We start from the raw sequence: 14166 nt of genomic DNA, 5'->3' as shown, positions 1-14166 counted from the left end.
TATATCCATACTGATCAACATCAGTCATAAGCAACAGAAGTTTTTCAGAACCTGCCCCCTTGTGAGAAACATGCTGGATGGCTGCTGCTAAAAGTCATTGTTACTTTTCACATTTTTGTTATTGTACAGTAATCATCCATCCATCCATCCATCCATCCATCCATCCATTATCTGTAGCTGCTTATCCTGTGCAGGGTCGTGGGTAAGCTGGACCCTATCCCAGCTGACTATGGGTGAGAGGCGGGGTACATCCTGGACAAATCTCCAGATCATCGCAGGGCTGACACATAGAGACAAACAACCATTCACGCTCACATTCACATCAACGGTCAATTTAGAGCCACCAATTAGCCTAACCTGCATGTCTTTGGACTGTGGGGGAAACCGGAGCACCCGGAGGAAACCCATGCAGACACGGGGAGAGCATGCAAACTCTTGTACAGTAATCATTCTAAGCAAAACTCATTTCATCCTTAGCTTTTTCTATAGCCCATGCTGATGTTATAGTCCAGGCAGATGAGAGGCTGATCATTTCTAGCTCTGAGAACCAGTGGCGTGCACAGATAGACATGAGGTGGTGCTCAAGCACCTGCCCCTCTGCCCTCTGTCCAAAAAAGTGCCCTTTTGAATTTTTTTTTTTTTACAGTTTACTGAGGGGGTGGCACGGTGGTGTAGTGGTTAGCGCTGTCGCCTCACAGCAAGAAGGTCCGGGTTCGAGCCCCGTGGCCGGCGAGGGCCTTTCTGTGCGGAGTTTGCATGTTCTCCCCGTGTCCGCGTGGGTTTCCTCCGGGTGCTCCGGTTTCCCCCACAGTCAGGGGCGTAGCTTGGGTATTGTGACAGGGGGGGCGGTAGATGTTTCAGAGGCCCCCCTACCCATATCTTAGGCTATAGCCTAATAAAATACCGGCGATAAAGGCATTTTTACAATTTCGAAAATGCGACCATAATCTTCAGCAACAGACTCACGCATGACAATAAGTGCAAACTAACAGGCTTTAATTTTATTTCACATCAATTATAAATCATACAGCTCGCTCTGGGTGATTATATCATTCGAACTCTGCAGCACTGCGTAGCGCACTGGAACTGCGCATTGCAAACAAGTATCATTTTCCACAGTGCTAGTACCAGCACATCCGCCTGTCTCGTTCACCTCAGGTGTAGCATCAACCGTAGCCTGGCGAAAATATCTCGTCAGTGGAGCACAGCTAGAAGTCACAGCATCTCTCCTCTGTTGCTCCTCTAATCTTTCTTTCCTTTTACGTGCGCCGGATTTAAACCGCCTCATACTTGTTTTAACACTGCTAAGAAAACCGTACCATCACCACACCACAACTCAGCTAGCAGATTAATTCTTTGTTTGAGTAACCATAGCATTAGAATCCTGAGCAGCATGGACCACTGCGCAGCGGCAACTTCAGAATCTGGAGGGTACGCATAAACAAGCCATAAGCCTATGTCAGTGCCAGTAGGCCTAGTGTGTCTTACCTTGATATAAGCTGTCTCGTCACAGAAAATAGAATAATTATATAACCATATTCCACGTTATGTGTAGACGCCACCGGCGCAGGCACATAGTGTAAATAAAGTTTGACCAGCACGTCCGGTGATTGGCAGGGGCCCCCCCTAGTGGTGAGGCCCTGGGTTTTTGGCGCCGATGCCCCCCCCCAAACTACGCTACAGCCCACAGTCCAAAGACATGCAGGTTAGGTTAACTGGTGACTCTAAATTGACCGTAGGTGTGAATGTGGGTGTGAATGGTTGTCTGTGTCTATGTGTCAGCCCTGTGATGACCTGGCGACTTGTCCAGGGTGTACCCCGCCTTTCGCCCGTAGTCAGCTGGGATAGGCTCCAGCTTGCCTGCGACCCTGTAGAACAGGATAAAGCGGCTAGAGATAATGAGATGAGTTTACTGAGGCCAATGTCGACATGATCTTTTAGAAAAGCCGCGTCATTAAAAGCGTGTGTGAAAATAATGTCCCGATGTGTGCCTCCTCCGGACACACACCGGACCTCTGTCTCTCTTGCTCTGTCACGTGAACAAGTGTGCAGTGCATTCAATGTGAGGTTGCAGCAGCATAGCGTCCTGGAAGCCACGGCCTTGTCGTAGCGCAGACAACACATCGGGCAGTCAGTCAGCTCTTCCCCTGCCCCACCAGCCAGGTAACACATGAATCGAGTGAAAATGTATTGTTTGCCCTCTAAGCCCAAGCTGTAATTATTTTGTCGTGAAGTAGCCCGTCGCATACAGAAACAACTGCACATAAGTATTATATTTTTTGCTAGACCATTTTCAGATTTAGGAAAACAAAAATTTATTTTTCTATTTTGTTCAACTAGAGATTCCTGGCAAAGTCAAAAAGCCTTGATGTAATAAATTAACATTAAGTGGTTGTTTTACACCTTTAAAAACTAAAGCGGGTCAGTGGCGACCCGAACACAAGAGGAGGGTTAAATCTCAGACTTTTATAATAAGGTGTTCCACATGCGCAAAAAAGTGCCCTTTTTCCCCCCAGAGCACTTGCCCCCCAAAATGTCTGTGCACGCCACTGCTGAGAACCATGTGTTTTTTCCAGCTCAGCCCGCTCTAAAGGTGAATGTCACAAACAGAGTCAGTTCACTAGGCAGCACAATTACAAAGCTCTGCTAATTTTGCCTTGTAAAACAATACGAGGCAAACAAGCAAGAAGCAGAGCCTGATTTGCATGCTTCATTTTAAGTCATTGAGGAAGCAAAGGCGCTTCGATATGCAGGTCAGAAGAAATATTTGATGGGCTAAATGAAGCCCATGAACTCCCAGTTGAGTTTAACTTGTGAAGGGGTGGGATGGAGGTTATGTAGCTTGACTGATGCATTACCATGATTTAATTTGTACTTCAGGCAGTCATAAATTGAGTTGAATATCTCCTGTTGTCACTAAAGCTGCATTCCAGGCAAAGTTGCACTTGTAATTCGCGCCTACAACTCAATAGTCAACTTGGGGTAGTCTTCTCAACTACTAGTTCCTTTCCTGTATACAGAGTGACATCAAATCAGCATGGCCATGTACACTGTAAACAGCGTAGAGTCCTCTTCTCTAATTTTAACTTAGTTTATAGCAGTATTGGGCTTAGACCCATCAATATACAGACACAGTACTTGGTTAAATCTAACACTGACTGTACTAAATGGTGTTTTGAAAAGGTAATCATCAACATTAGTTATCAGTAGTGTTATTTGGCCAGGCTGTTGCTAATGCTAGTGGCTGTTTCAGTCCAAAATGTTGCATGAATGTTTAAAGTTCACAGTACAACAGTACCAGTAGCCACACAGGCTTGTAACTGTAAAAGTGTGGTGAAAGTAGCGTTTATGAGCTTTACATGCTCTGAAAGACCAAAGAAAAGACAATTCATGGAGGTGTCCATGTTTCTTTTTTCCACTACGTACATCAACCATGTTAAATTGCAAATTACCATGTACAAGGAACCACTAACACAGCATAAACTTGTTCAACATCCTTTACAAGTTTGGTTTGAAGTGAAAAGGATACTGAAATCAGTATCAACATCACTGCTGTATTCTAATTCAGTTGACCAAAACTGAAAAGATGCCACATTACTCATTCCTATTCTCATAGACAGACTCCAAGAAAAAGGGCTGTATTGTCTATCATTATGATCATTAACAGCCAACAGGAATATGCTAGAATTTTAAACTTAATCTCCATCTACTACATCTGCAGTATATGTCTAATTATCACTGCCTGTTAAGGAGAAAAAACAAACAAACACCCCACAAAGCTTACTTGTGATGTACTGGTTGGTTGTGTTCACGGTGGCATGGTGGTGTAGTGGTTAGCACTGTCGCCTCACAGCAAGAAGGTCCTGGGTTTGAGCCCAGTGGCCGACGAGGGCCTTTCTGTGTGGAGTTTGCATGCTCTCCCCGTGTCCGCGTGAGTGTGCTCCGGTTTCCCCCACAGTCCAAAGACATGCAGGTTAGGTTAATTGGTGGCTCTAAATTGACCATAGGTGTGAATGGTTGTTTGTGTCTATGTGTTGGCCCTGCGATGACCTGACGACTTATCCAGGGTGTACCCCGCCTCTTACCCATTGTCAGTTGGGATAGGCTCCAGCTTGCCTGCGACCCTGTAGAACAGGATAAGCGGCTACAGATAATGGATGGATGAATGGTTGGTTGTGTCACCAGTCTATACCGTAATACCATGCACATCCACATTAACACCTTTGGGCATTTCAACTTAACCAGTCTACCTATCTGCATATTTTTGGACACTTGGAGGAAAACCAGAGAACCCAAAGGAAACTCACAGGGTGAACATGTGAAACTCAGCACAGACTGACTTCAATACTGAGCTCAGGGTTGAACCGGGGACCCTGCGGCTATGAGGCAGCAACACTAACTGTTTCAGCATTATGCCACCCATTAATTAGCTCTATGTTTGTATAATTCTTCTTTTTTTCTTTCTTTTTTTTAAATGAGCTCTTTATTAAGAGAGTGTGTGTTCGTATGTTGCCAGAACAGTACAATGTAAACCCAAAAGTACTTCAGATGCCACAAAACCATAGGAAGGTATGAAACTGTTATAGATATAGTTGATAAGTTTCCTTAAACAGAAAGAACAGTTTTGAACAATCAATTATTTTGTCAAAGCATCCTAATCCACACAACCTTGACTGAATATGCCTATTTAATTATAATTTCTAAATGGTAAATTATAAAGGTCCTCCATTCTGTGTTCACAAAACACTGCAACTATTTCTCATCTCATCCCAGCAAAAAAAAAAAAAACCCTCTTTATTTTAACTCATAAGTACATTAAGCAGGATAATATGTGAATAATTATTTTGTGATAAAAAATAAAATAATGTAATATATTAAAACAATGGTCAACACTCTTTGGCACAGTTAAAAACTGACCTGGAAGAATGGCATTTTGACAAAATAACCTATACATTTACTGATAAAACTGAATATTTTTGTGTATATGTTAAAAAATTCTTGCCATAACCAGAAAAATACAACACAATGCAGAATATGACCATGTAATTAAATGTATCCGATACAAGTTCCTTTCCACCAAAATAAATTACACTTTGAGTTTGATAAAGATCAACATTATGAACATCTTCATGTTCCTGATCACCTGTATATGAGGACTATAACAATCATAACTCTGACTATATTCTTCCTCCAGCAAACCAAGAATTAGAAGCATCCCAGAGTCGATCATGAGAAAGGTCTACGTGCATCTGCACACACCAACTGCGTAAAAAATAAACAGCCTTTTTCAGGAGTCCCCCAGCGAGTCCTTTTTGGACCCTGCATTTGGGGTGCAATTAAAGCTATTTGTTTTGACTTCAAACTGATTCATAAACTATTTGGACATAAAGGCAGGCATGCAAAAACGGCAGTTGCTTTCTGCATATTATTCTGAAGTCAATTCTTCTCTATGTAAATCCCACAAGGACGACCTTATCCTGTCCCAGCATGACCCAAAATGAAAGATAAAAAGGAATAAAACTACACACCTAATAAGATGTTTCAGTGGCTGTCTTTACTTGTGAGTGATCTAATGTGAACTGGGGCTCTGGGGCTTCTCAATGCCCCTGTGAATCCCTGTGTTTATCTTTAGGACAGAGCTTGGAGTTCTGCTCTAAGATAAATGCAAATGATGCTTGGAGAAAGCAATTCCCACAATAAGATTGGCCCACTGGTGGCGGAACTTGGCAGAATCCCCACAGGAAGCATTTCCTTTCATTGTGTGTCTGTGTGCTGGCCAGAGAGATCACTGAGGAGCGTGTTGACACCACAATCACTCCACTTTCTCTCAATCTCTCTCACAAGCCGGAACAATACAGAACTATTTTCCATATCTATAACTTTGCTGTCTATCAAAAAGCATTAAAAAGTCCCTTATTTGGACTTGTCATCCTTAATTGTCTTTGACATCCTTAATTGTCTCCTCTGAATACAGTGAACTACTTCCTTCAACGTGATGCATTTACACTTCAGAATACTTTGACAGATGTGAACTCTCATGCAAATAAATACAAAGTCAGCTTCTACTTCTGTTGAAACATGACCTCAGTTGCCTGAATTACAAGAGAAGTTTCCGAACCGAAGGATTGAAAACAATTTTTAAAAATATTCTAAAGGTTACTAAGCTTTTATTTTTCCATTTGTTCTACATTGTTGTTCTTGTTCTATACCTTATGCCATGTGTTGCATGAATCACAATCCAATTTTCATGTATATCAGGATCAGGAAAAAAGATGCATAATTGTGAAAAAACATTGCAAATGAAAATCACAAAGACACAGTGTACTCCAAATATGTTCACAAGTACATCAGAGATTCAGCATAATATTCACAGATTATTATTATTATTATTATTATTATTATTGACTCATTAGAATACCCATTTTTGAGTAACACCAAGACTACACTAGAATACAGAACATAATGCACTTAGTCTAATCTTCGTTAAGCAGGCTAATTGTGTTAGACCAAATATTAACTGAGGCAATACATTAATAATATAATGCTAAGAGAAAGAAAGAAAAGACACAGAGGGAATATCCAAATCTTCATATAAGCAATTCAGTCTCCAAGCCCTGTTATAGCAGCCAAGCTCAAATACTAAATTGTAGCCTTACCCTGCATATGATCCTTGAGACTCTTTGGTGCTTATTCATGTAAAACTTTAGAAGCTTTGGAAAGCAGACAAGCACACGGTGCAGCAGATGCAGTTAAATGGAAGCAACTAATGGATAAACCACCTCATCATACACCAGTGAAAAACCTCCCATTCAAAACAATATGCTTCCTGCCTTGTGTGTGTGTGTGTGTGTGTGTGTGTGCACCAGCATTGACGTATTTATACTATAGTTTATCTGCTGTCATAGGCAATTTCACACTTTCCAAACAGGGGGTGCAAGAGGCAGAGAAAAGGTAGCTGATGTAACTGGGCTTCATACCACATCTCATGAGATATCATTCAGGCAATATCGGTCTAATGTAATAAAATAAGTAGGCACAATTTAACAACATAATGCAGATTTATTTTAATATGTTCTCAATCCAGTAAAAAAAAAAAAACAGTAAAAAGCCTGCTTTTCCTTCTAAATGGGAACCCACAAGGGAGCATTCACTACAATAATCCACTCAGTCTAAAAACAAAAAATAGGAAAATCACACACACACACACACACACACACACACACACACACACACACACACACCTCTAAACATTTCACTTTATCACGGAAACAGATTTTTGTGTGCCTCAGCCATTAATTTGTGTGGAGCCCATTTTCCCAGCCTTTTCAGCCAAGAGCCAGGATACGCAGTGCACAAAGGGGTTATAAAGGCCAAATTAACTTCACGGCATCCTTGAAACATTCAACAAAGCATTCAACCTATAACAAAGACAGATTACTTATTTGTAAATATACACAGAACACATGAAAAAGACAGTTAAATGATGAAATCTCTGCTTGTAAAATTTTTTCATTTCAGCATGAGATATAAAATTGTCTATATGCTTGCAGTGATATCTGTATTCAGTCAGTTTTCTATGCCAACATGGGGGAGCAGTGAAAATGTTCTTTGGGGTAACCATTTAATACTATGGTAGAGGTGTCTATTAGGATCCCATGAGACCCAACAAAAGCAGGCATTCAAAAATTATGTTTGCAGGACAAACAAGGGTCATGTTGGTTAACATGGAAGCATACTGGCATAACATGGTTAACATGGAAGCATACTGGGGAAGCCGACAGGGGCCTTTCTCTGTGGAGTTTGCATGTTCTCCCCGTGTCCACGTGGATTTCCGTGTGCTCCAGTTTCTCCCACAGTTCAAAGACATGCAGTTAGGTTAACATGGGGGACGGCCTTGGGCTGAAGTGCCCTTGAGCAAGGCACCTAACCCCCAACTGCTCCCTGGGTGCTGTAGCATAGCTGCCCACTGCTCTGGGTATGTGTGTGTGCTCATTGCTCACTTGTGAGCATGCATGTGCGTGCTCACTGCTTCAGATGGGTTAAATGCAGAGGAGGAATTTCATTGTGCACTTAAGTCTGTGCTTGAGTGTACGTGTGACAAATAAAGTCTTCTTCTTCTTCTTCTTCTTCTTACTGGACAAGGTGCAGTGCTTGTGCATTGCTCTGTGACACAGGGGTCACCGTGGTAACTGCTTTAACCTGATCAGGGAATAATTTTGTTTAAATTGCATATTTCTTTATATTTTGGGGAAATGAAAACAGTGAAGCTCATTGGGGGGAAAAACTGTGGCCAAAAGTATGTGGACACCTGACCATCACACTCAGATGCTTGTTGAGCAGCGCATTCCAGATTTAGTCCACCCTTTCTTGTTATAATTGCCTTCAGTCTTCTGGGAAGGCTTCCCGCTAGATTTTGTAACGTGGCTGTGGGGATTTATGACAGAATGGGCAGAAGAGCATTTATGAAGTCAGGCATTGAGGTCAGGTGAGGAGGTCAGGGCTACAGCCAGTGGTCCAGTTCATCCCAAAGGTGTTCAGTGGGGTTTGGGTCAGGGCTATGTGCAGGTCATTCGAGTTCTTCCACTTCAACCTCAGCAAACTATATCTTCATGGATCTCACTTTGTGCACTGGGGTATTGTTGTGCTGAAACACATATGGGCTAGACTCCAGGGAAGGGAAATTGTTACAGCATACAAAGACAATTTTACAATTGTGCCCTTCCAACATTGTGGCAACAGTTTGAGGAAGGCCCACAGGTGCAATGATCAGGTGTCCTCATGTGTTTGGCCATATAGTGCATCACAGGCAGGTGCAAACAAAATACAGTAATTGTGGAAGTGGACAAGGTTAGGAATTAAAAATAAATAAATAAATAAATAAATAAAAAATGCACACCTCTACACTATGGTGGGGTTTTTCACTTGTAAGTGAAACTATGCATGTGTATGGCTGCCATATGTGTCCTGCATTTATTTGGTGTGGTCGATTGTGCAAGACCAAAAAAGTGCAGTACCAACATAAGTAGTGGTGGAAGTATAGTGACTGAACAAACAACAAACTGGAGCTGTGTTTCAAATTGCATTATGATCTTCACACCTACCAAAAAGTCTGTTTTCTGGACCAATCTTTTGGATTGACTTTTAACTATCATAATCAGTTTTTATATTTGAGATTAGCTCATGACAACATGGAATCCTGTCAGACAAGGATGTTTTGTCCCTGAATTACTATTTCGTGGATGCCAATTTTAATCCTCCAGACATACATAAGATATGCAGGTGAGTTTGTTAACAATGCCTACTTGTGCCACTGCTTTACATACCCACCTAAGATATCTTCATTCTTCTCTTCACAACTTTACGATGTTTTGTACATGGGAAACAAACAGGACCTGCCTCACAAGGTGAAGTCAAATGAGGCACTATATTACTGACAGTGACAATTATAGGTTCTTACTCTTGCTTCTGGTATGAAGCTCATGTTATTATGTGGCACATTGTTGCAGGTTTATTCTCCACAATGAGTCTGTTTTGTTGTCATGAGCCAGAATTGTTTACAATTGTCAATATTCAAATATACAGTAACAGTTAAAAGTTTGGACACACCTTCTAATTCAGTGGTCTTTCTTTATTTTTATTAATTAAATTTAAGACACTTAAATTTAATTAATTAAATTTAAGACACTTCATGTCTTAAAGTAATGATGGATGTCGTTTCTCTTTACTTAGTTGAGTGGTTCTTGACATAATAGCGATTACTACAGTTGTGGAATAGGGCTATTTACTGTATTCATCTCATCTCATTATCTGTAGCTGCTTTATCCTGTTCTACAGGGTCGCAGGCAAGCTGGAGCCTATCCCAGCTGACTACAGGCAAAAGGCAGGGTACACCCTGGACAAGTCGCCAGGTCATCACAGGGCTGACACATAGACACAGACAACCATTCACACTCACATTCACACCTACGGTCAATTTAGAGTCACCAGTTAACCTAACCTGCATGTCTTTGGACGGTGGGGGAAACCGGAGCACCCGGAGGAAACCCACGCGGACACGGGGAGAACATGCAAACTCCACACAGAAAGGCCCTCGCCAGCCACGGGGCTCAAACCCAGACCTTCTTGCTGCGAGGCGACAGCGCTAACCACTACACCACCGTGCCACCCTATTTACTGTATTTTTATTATTTATGGTTTGATAATCTCAAAATGCATTAATAAAGCAAGAAATTGCACTAATTAACTTTTGACGAGGCACCTGTTAATTGAAAAGCATTCCAGGTGACTACCTCATGAAGCTGGTTAAGATAATGCCAATAGTGTGCAAAGTGTCATCAAGGTAAAATGTGGCTACTTTGAAGAATCTAAAATATGAAACACTTTGTTTAACATGCTTTTTGTTTACCACATAATTCCATACATGTTCCATATGTTATTTCATAGTTCTGATGTCTTCAGTATTGTTCTACAATGTGGAAAACAGCCAAAATAGAGAAAAACCTCTGAATGACTAGGTGTGTCCAAACTTTTGAATGGTACTGTACACTCACTGAGTCTTAATTATAAACAACAACACTAATACTTTAATAGGAACACTAAGGTGCAGGCTATTTGCTGGTATCTCAAATAAAGGCTACAGCAGGGGACAGAGCTGTCTCTTGTCTCTTACATACAAACCCCCACAGTTATGGAACAGCCTTCCAATTAGTGTTTGGGACTTATATGCAGTCTCAGTGTTTAAGTCAAGGCTGAACACATATTTATTTAGTCAGGCCTTTTGTTAATAGCTTTTTATTGGGTAAAGGAACAGCTCTAGAGAGTCCAAGGGCAGGGTGTGGTTTTGTAAACTGGGATGTATGGATGCTGTCGCGCCCCCCCTCACACGTTCACTCAGGTTTGTTGATGGTGGAGTGGCTGGCCACTTTATGTCCCAGGGTGCCCTCATGTCTACATTACCTTCTGACTGTCTCTTTTAGTTATGCTGTCATAGCTAGTCTTGCCAGTGTCCCTGCTTGCACGCAGCACACAATATACAGTGCCTTGAAAAAGTATTCATACCCCTTGAACTTTTTCACATTTTTCCACCTTACAACCATGAACTTAAAATTTTTTATTGAGATTTTATGTGATAGACCAATACAGAGTAGCACATAATTGTGAAGTGAAACGAAAATGATAAATGGTCTTCAAAATTTTAAACAAATACAAATCTGAAAAATGTGGTGTGCATTAGTATTCAGCCCCCTGTACTCTGATACCTCTAAATACAATCCAGTGCAATCAATTGCCTTCAGAAGTCATCTAATTAGTTAATAGAGTCCTACTGTGTGTAATTTACTCTCAGCATAAATACATTTGTTCTGTGAAGGCCTCAGTGGTTTGTTAGAGAACACTGAAGAACAAACAGCATCATGAAGACCAAAGAACTCACCAGACAGGTCAGGGATAAAGTTCTGGAGAAGTTTAAAGCAGGGTTAGGTTATAAAAAATATCCCAAGCTCTGAACATCTCAAGAAGCACTGTTCAATCCATCATTCAAAAATGGAAAAATATGGCACAACTGCAAACCTACCAAGACATGGCCATCCACCTAAACTGACAGAGCGAGCAAGGAGAGCACTGGTCAGAGAAGCAGCCAAGAGGCCCATGATCACTCTGGAGGAGCTGCAGAAATCCACAGCTCAGGTGGGAGAATCTGTGCACAGGACAACTATAAGTCGTACACTCCACAAATCTGGCCTTTTTGGAAGAGTGGCAAGAAGAAAGACATTGTTGAAAGACAGGCATAAGAAGTCCCATTTGCAATTTGCCAGAAGCCATGTTTTCATCCCCACTGTGAAACATGGTGGTGGCAGCATCATGCTATGGGGATGCTTTTCTTCAGCAGGGACAGGGAAGCTGGTCAGAGTTGATGGAAAGATAGATGGAGCTAAATACAGGGCAATCCTGGAAGAAAACCTGTTGGAGGCTGCAAAAGACTTGAGACTGGGAAGGAGATTCACCTTCCAGCAAGACAATGACCCTAAACATACAGCCAGAGCTACAATGGAATGGTTTAGATCAAAGAATATTCATGTGTTAGAATGGCCCAGTCAAAGTCCAGACCTAAATCCCATTGAGCATCTGTGGCAAGACTTGAAAATTGCTGTTCACAGACGCTCTCCATCCAATCTGGCTGAGCTTGAGCTATTTTGCAAAGAAGAATGGGCAAAAATTTCAGTGTCTAGATGTGCAAAGCTGGTAGAGACATACCACAAAAGACTTGCAGCTGTAATTGCAGCAAAAGGTGGCTCTACAAAGTATTGACGCAGGGGGGCTGAATACTAATGCACATCACATTTTTCAGATTTTTATTTGTTTAAAATTCTGAAGACCATTTATCATTTTCGTTTCACTTCACAATTATGTGCTACTCTGTGTTGGTCTGTCACATAAAATCTCAATAAAAACTTTTAAGTTCATGGTTGTAAGGTGGAAAAATGTGAAAAAGTTCAAGGGATATGAATACTTTTTCAAGGCACTGTATGCTTTTCTTAACCGTTACGTGATAATGAGCATACCTAACTATCTGTTTCTTTCTCTCTCTCTCCCATCTCCTTTTTTCTCCCCCACCTCTCTCTCAATCTCTTTCCTTCCCCCCCACCTCTGTCAATCTCTCGCTCTTGAACTGAACATGCTACCAGTGATTCTCACCACTTCTGCTCTCTAGACCTGCCAGAACCATCCTGATGACCTACTTCTAGTTGGAGTTCTGATCACTTAGGTTTTGCTGAGGATGGCCCCTTCAGAACAAAGATGGTATTGGACTGCAAGTGATAAACAAATTTGCTATGATGGTTGAGGCCTACATTTCCCATGAAGTGTTGTACTTAAGTCTCCATCAGTGAACAGTTGATAACTTCAACAAAACAGTTTTCATGTTAAAACTATAATGAATTTCCTGGTTACACAATTGCACTTTTTGACCATATAGCACATAGTTATAGAAGCACATTATGTATACTAGCACTATTCAGTGTCACCAATACCCCTTCCCACTCTCAGTAAAAACTGTAAATTATCCATTATTATGTAGTAATGGTATCCTGTGGGAATGGGAGCAAAGTCGAAACGTTAATCTACCCCGTCGATCTAGTGACATTTACAGCAATTTTTTTGTTATGGCTCCAGTGGGAATTGGGGCCATCAGATTTACGTGTTGTGACCGGTCGTGACATTGCTGGCGGTGATGTAAATAATGTAGTGATATTGTGACAGCACTACTCATACTGCCTCAATGTAAAACAAGAAACAGCCAACTCAAAACAAGAAAATATCAGCAGATACAGTGGGAGCGCCATATCCATGGGGGATACATCCCAATATCTAATGTGGAGAGCTGAATGTGGATAGTTTCCGGTTGGCGCTGCTCTGCGGCGACACGGACAGCAGAGTTGCTGCATTTTATGTTGTTTGTTTATATTGTAAGTCGTAATGTTCTCGTTTTTTTTTTTTCAGTCTGAGTTTGTTTGATGTTACACGGCATTGTGAGATGGCGTCGCTGAAAGTTTTTGGTATTGGAGTGCTTCTGTTGCTTTCGGCACTGAAGCCATGTCAAATAGTTGACAGCAAACAGGACATGTTTATCTACGACAGGGGAACACTATTGTCTCTGTGCAATAGTTACACTGCAGAAACACCGCTTATTGTCAACCTGCCCAAGGAATTACAACGACCCACGGGAGTAAGCTGGCAGGACGAGAACACAGACAACAGGCCGAGGAGACCACGGCGAAGGGGCAGAGCTGGAGGTGTGAGGAAGAGGCTCAGACGGAGAGGGAATAAGCCGCCATTACCGTTGATTATTTTGGGTAATGTGGGCTCTTTAAAAAATAAAATGGATGAATTAAAACTGTACACTAGAAACTGCAATGAGTACCGTGAGTCATGTGCTATGGTTTTCATGGAAACCTGGCTTTACCCGGACATTTCTAATTCACTTGTTGAGCTGAGTGGTTTCTCCCTTGCACGTTTGGACAGAAGTTTTGAGTAGGGCAAGAGGAGAGGGGGTGGACTATGTGTTTATATAAATGATAAGTGGTGCAGGCAGTATACAACACGAGAGTCGGTCTGCAACCCGGACATTGAACTGCTGAGCCTGAGCCTCAGACCATTCTTCCTTCCAAG

General features: G+C 41.7%; 1 protein-coding gene across 1 annotated transcript in view; it reads right to left on the bottom strand.

The window, feature by feature from the left end:
- ptp4a3b (protein tyrosine phosphatase 4A3b) overlaps positions 1 to 6724 on the bottom strand; it is a 54087-nt gene extending 47363 nt beyond the window's left edge. Inside the window, exon 1 of the mRNA XM_060921891.1 lies at positions 6657 to 6724. The gene's annotated coding sequence lies outside the window, so the exon portion shown is untranslated. The remainder of the gene's footprint in view (positions 1 to 6656) is intronic.
- Between the last annotated feature and the right edge of the window lie 7442 nt (positions 6725 to 14166).

Source organism: Neoarius graeffei, chromosome 5 (genome assembly GCF_027579695.1).
Source record: "Neoarius graeffei isolate fNeoGra1 chromosome 5, fNeoGra1.pri, whole genome shotgun sequence".
Classification (NCBI taxonomy): domain Eukaryota; kingdom Metazoa; phylum Chordata; class Actinopteri; order Siluriformes; family Ariidae; genus Neoarius; species Neoarius graeffei.
Note: the sequence above shows the minus strand (reverse complement) of the source record. Positions and strands in the feature narration are given on the sequence as shown.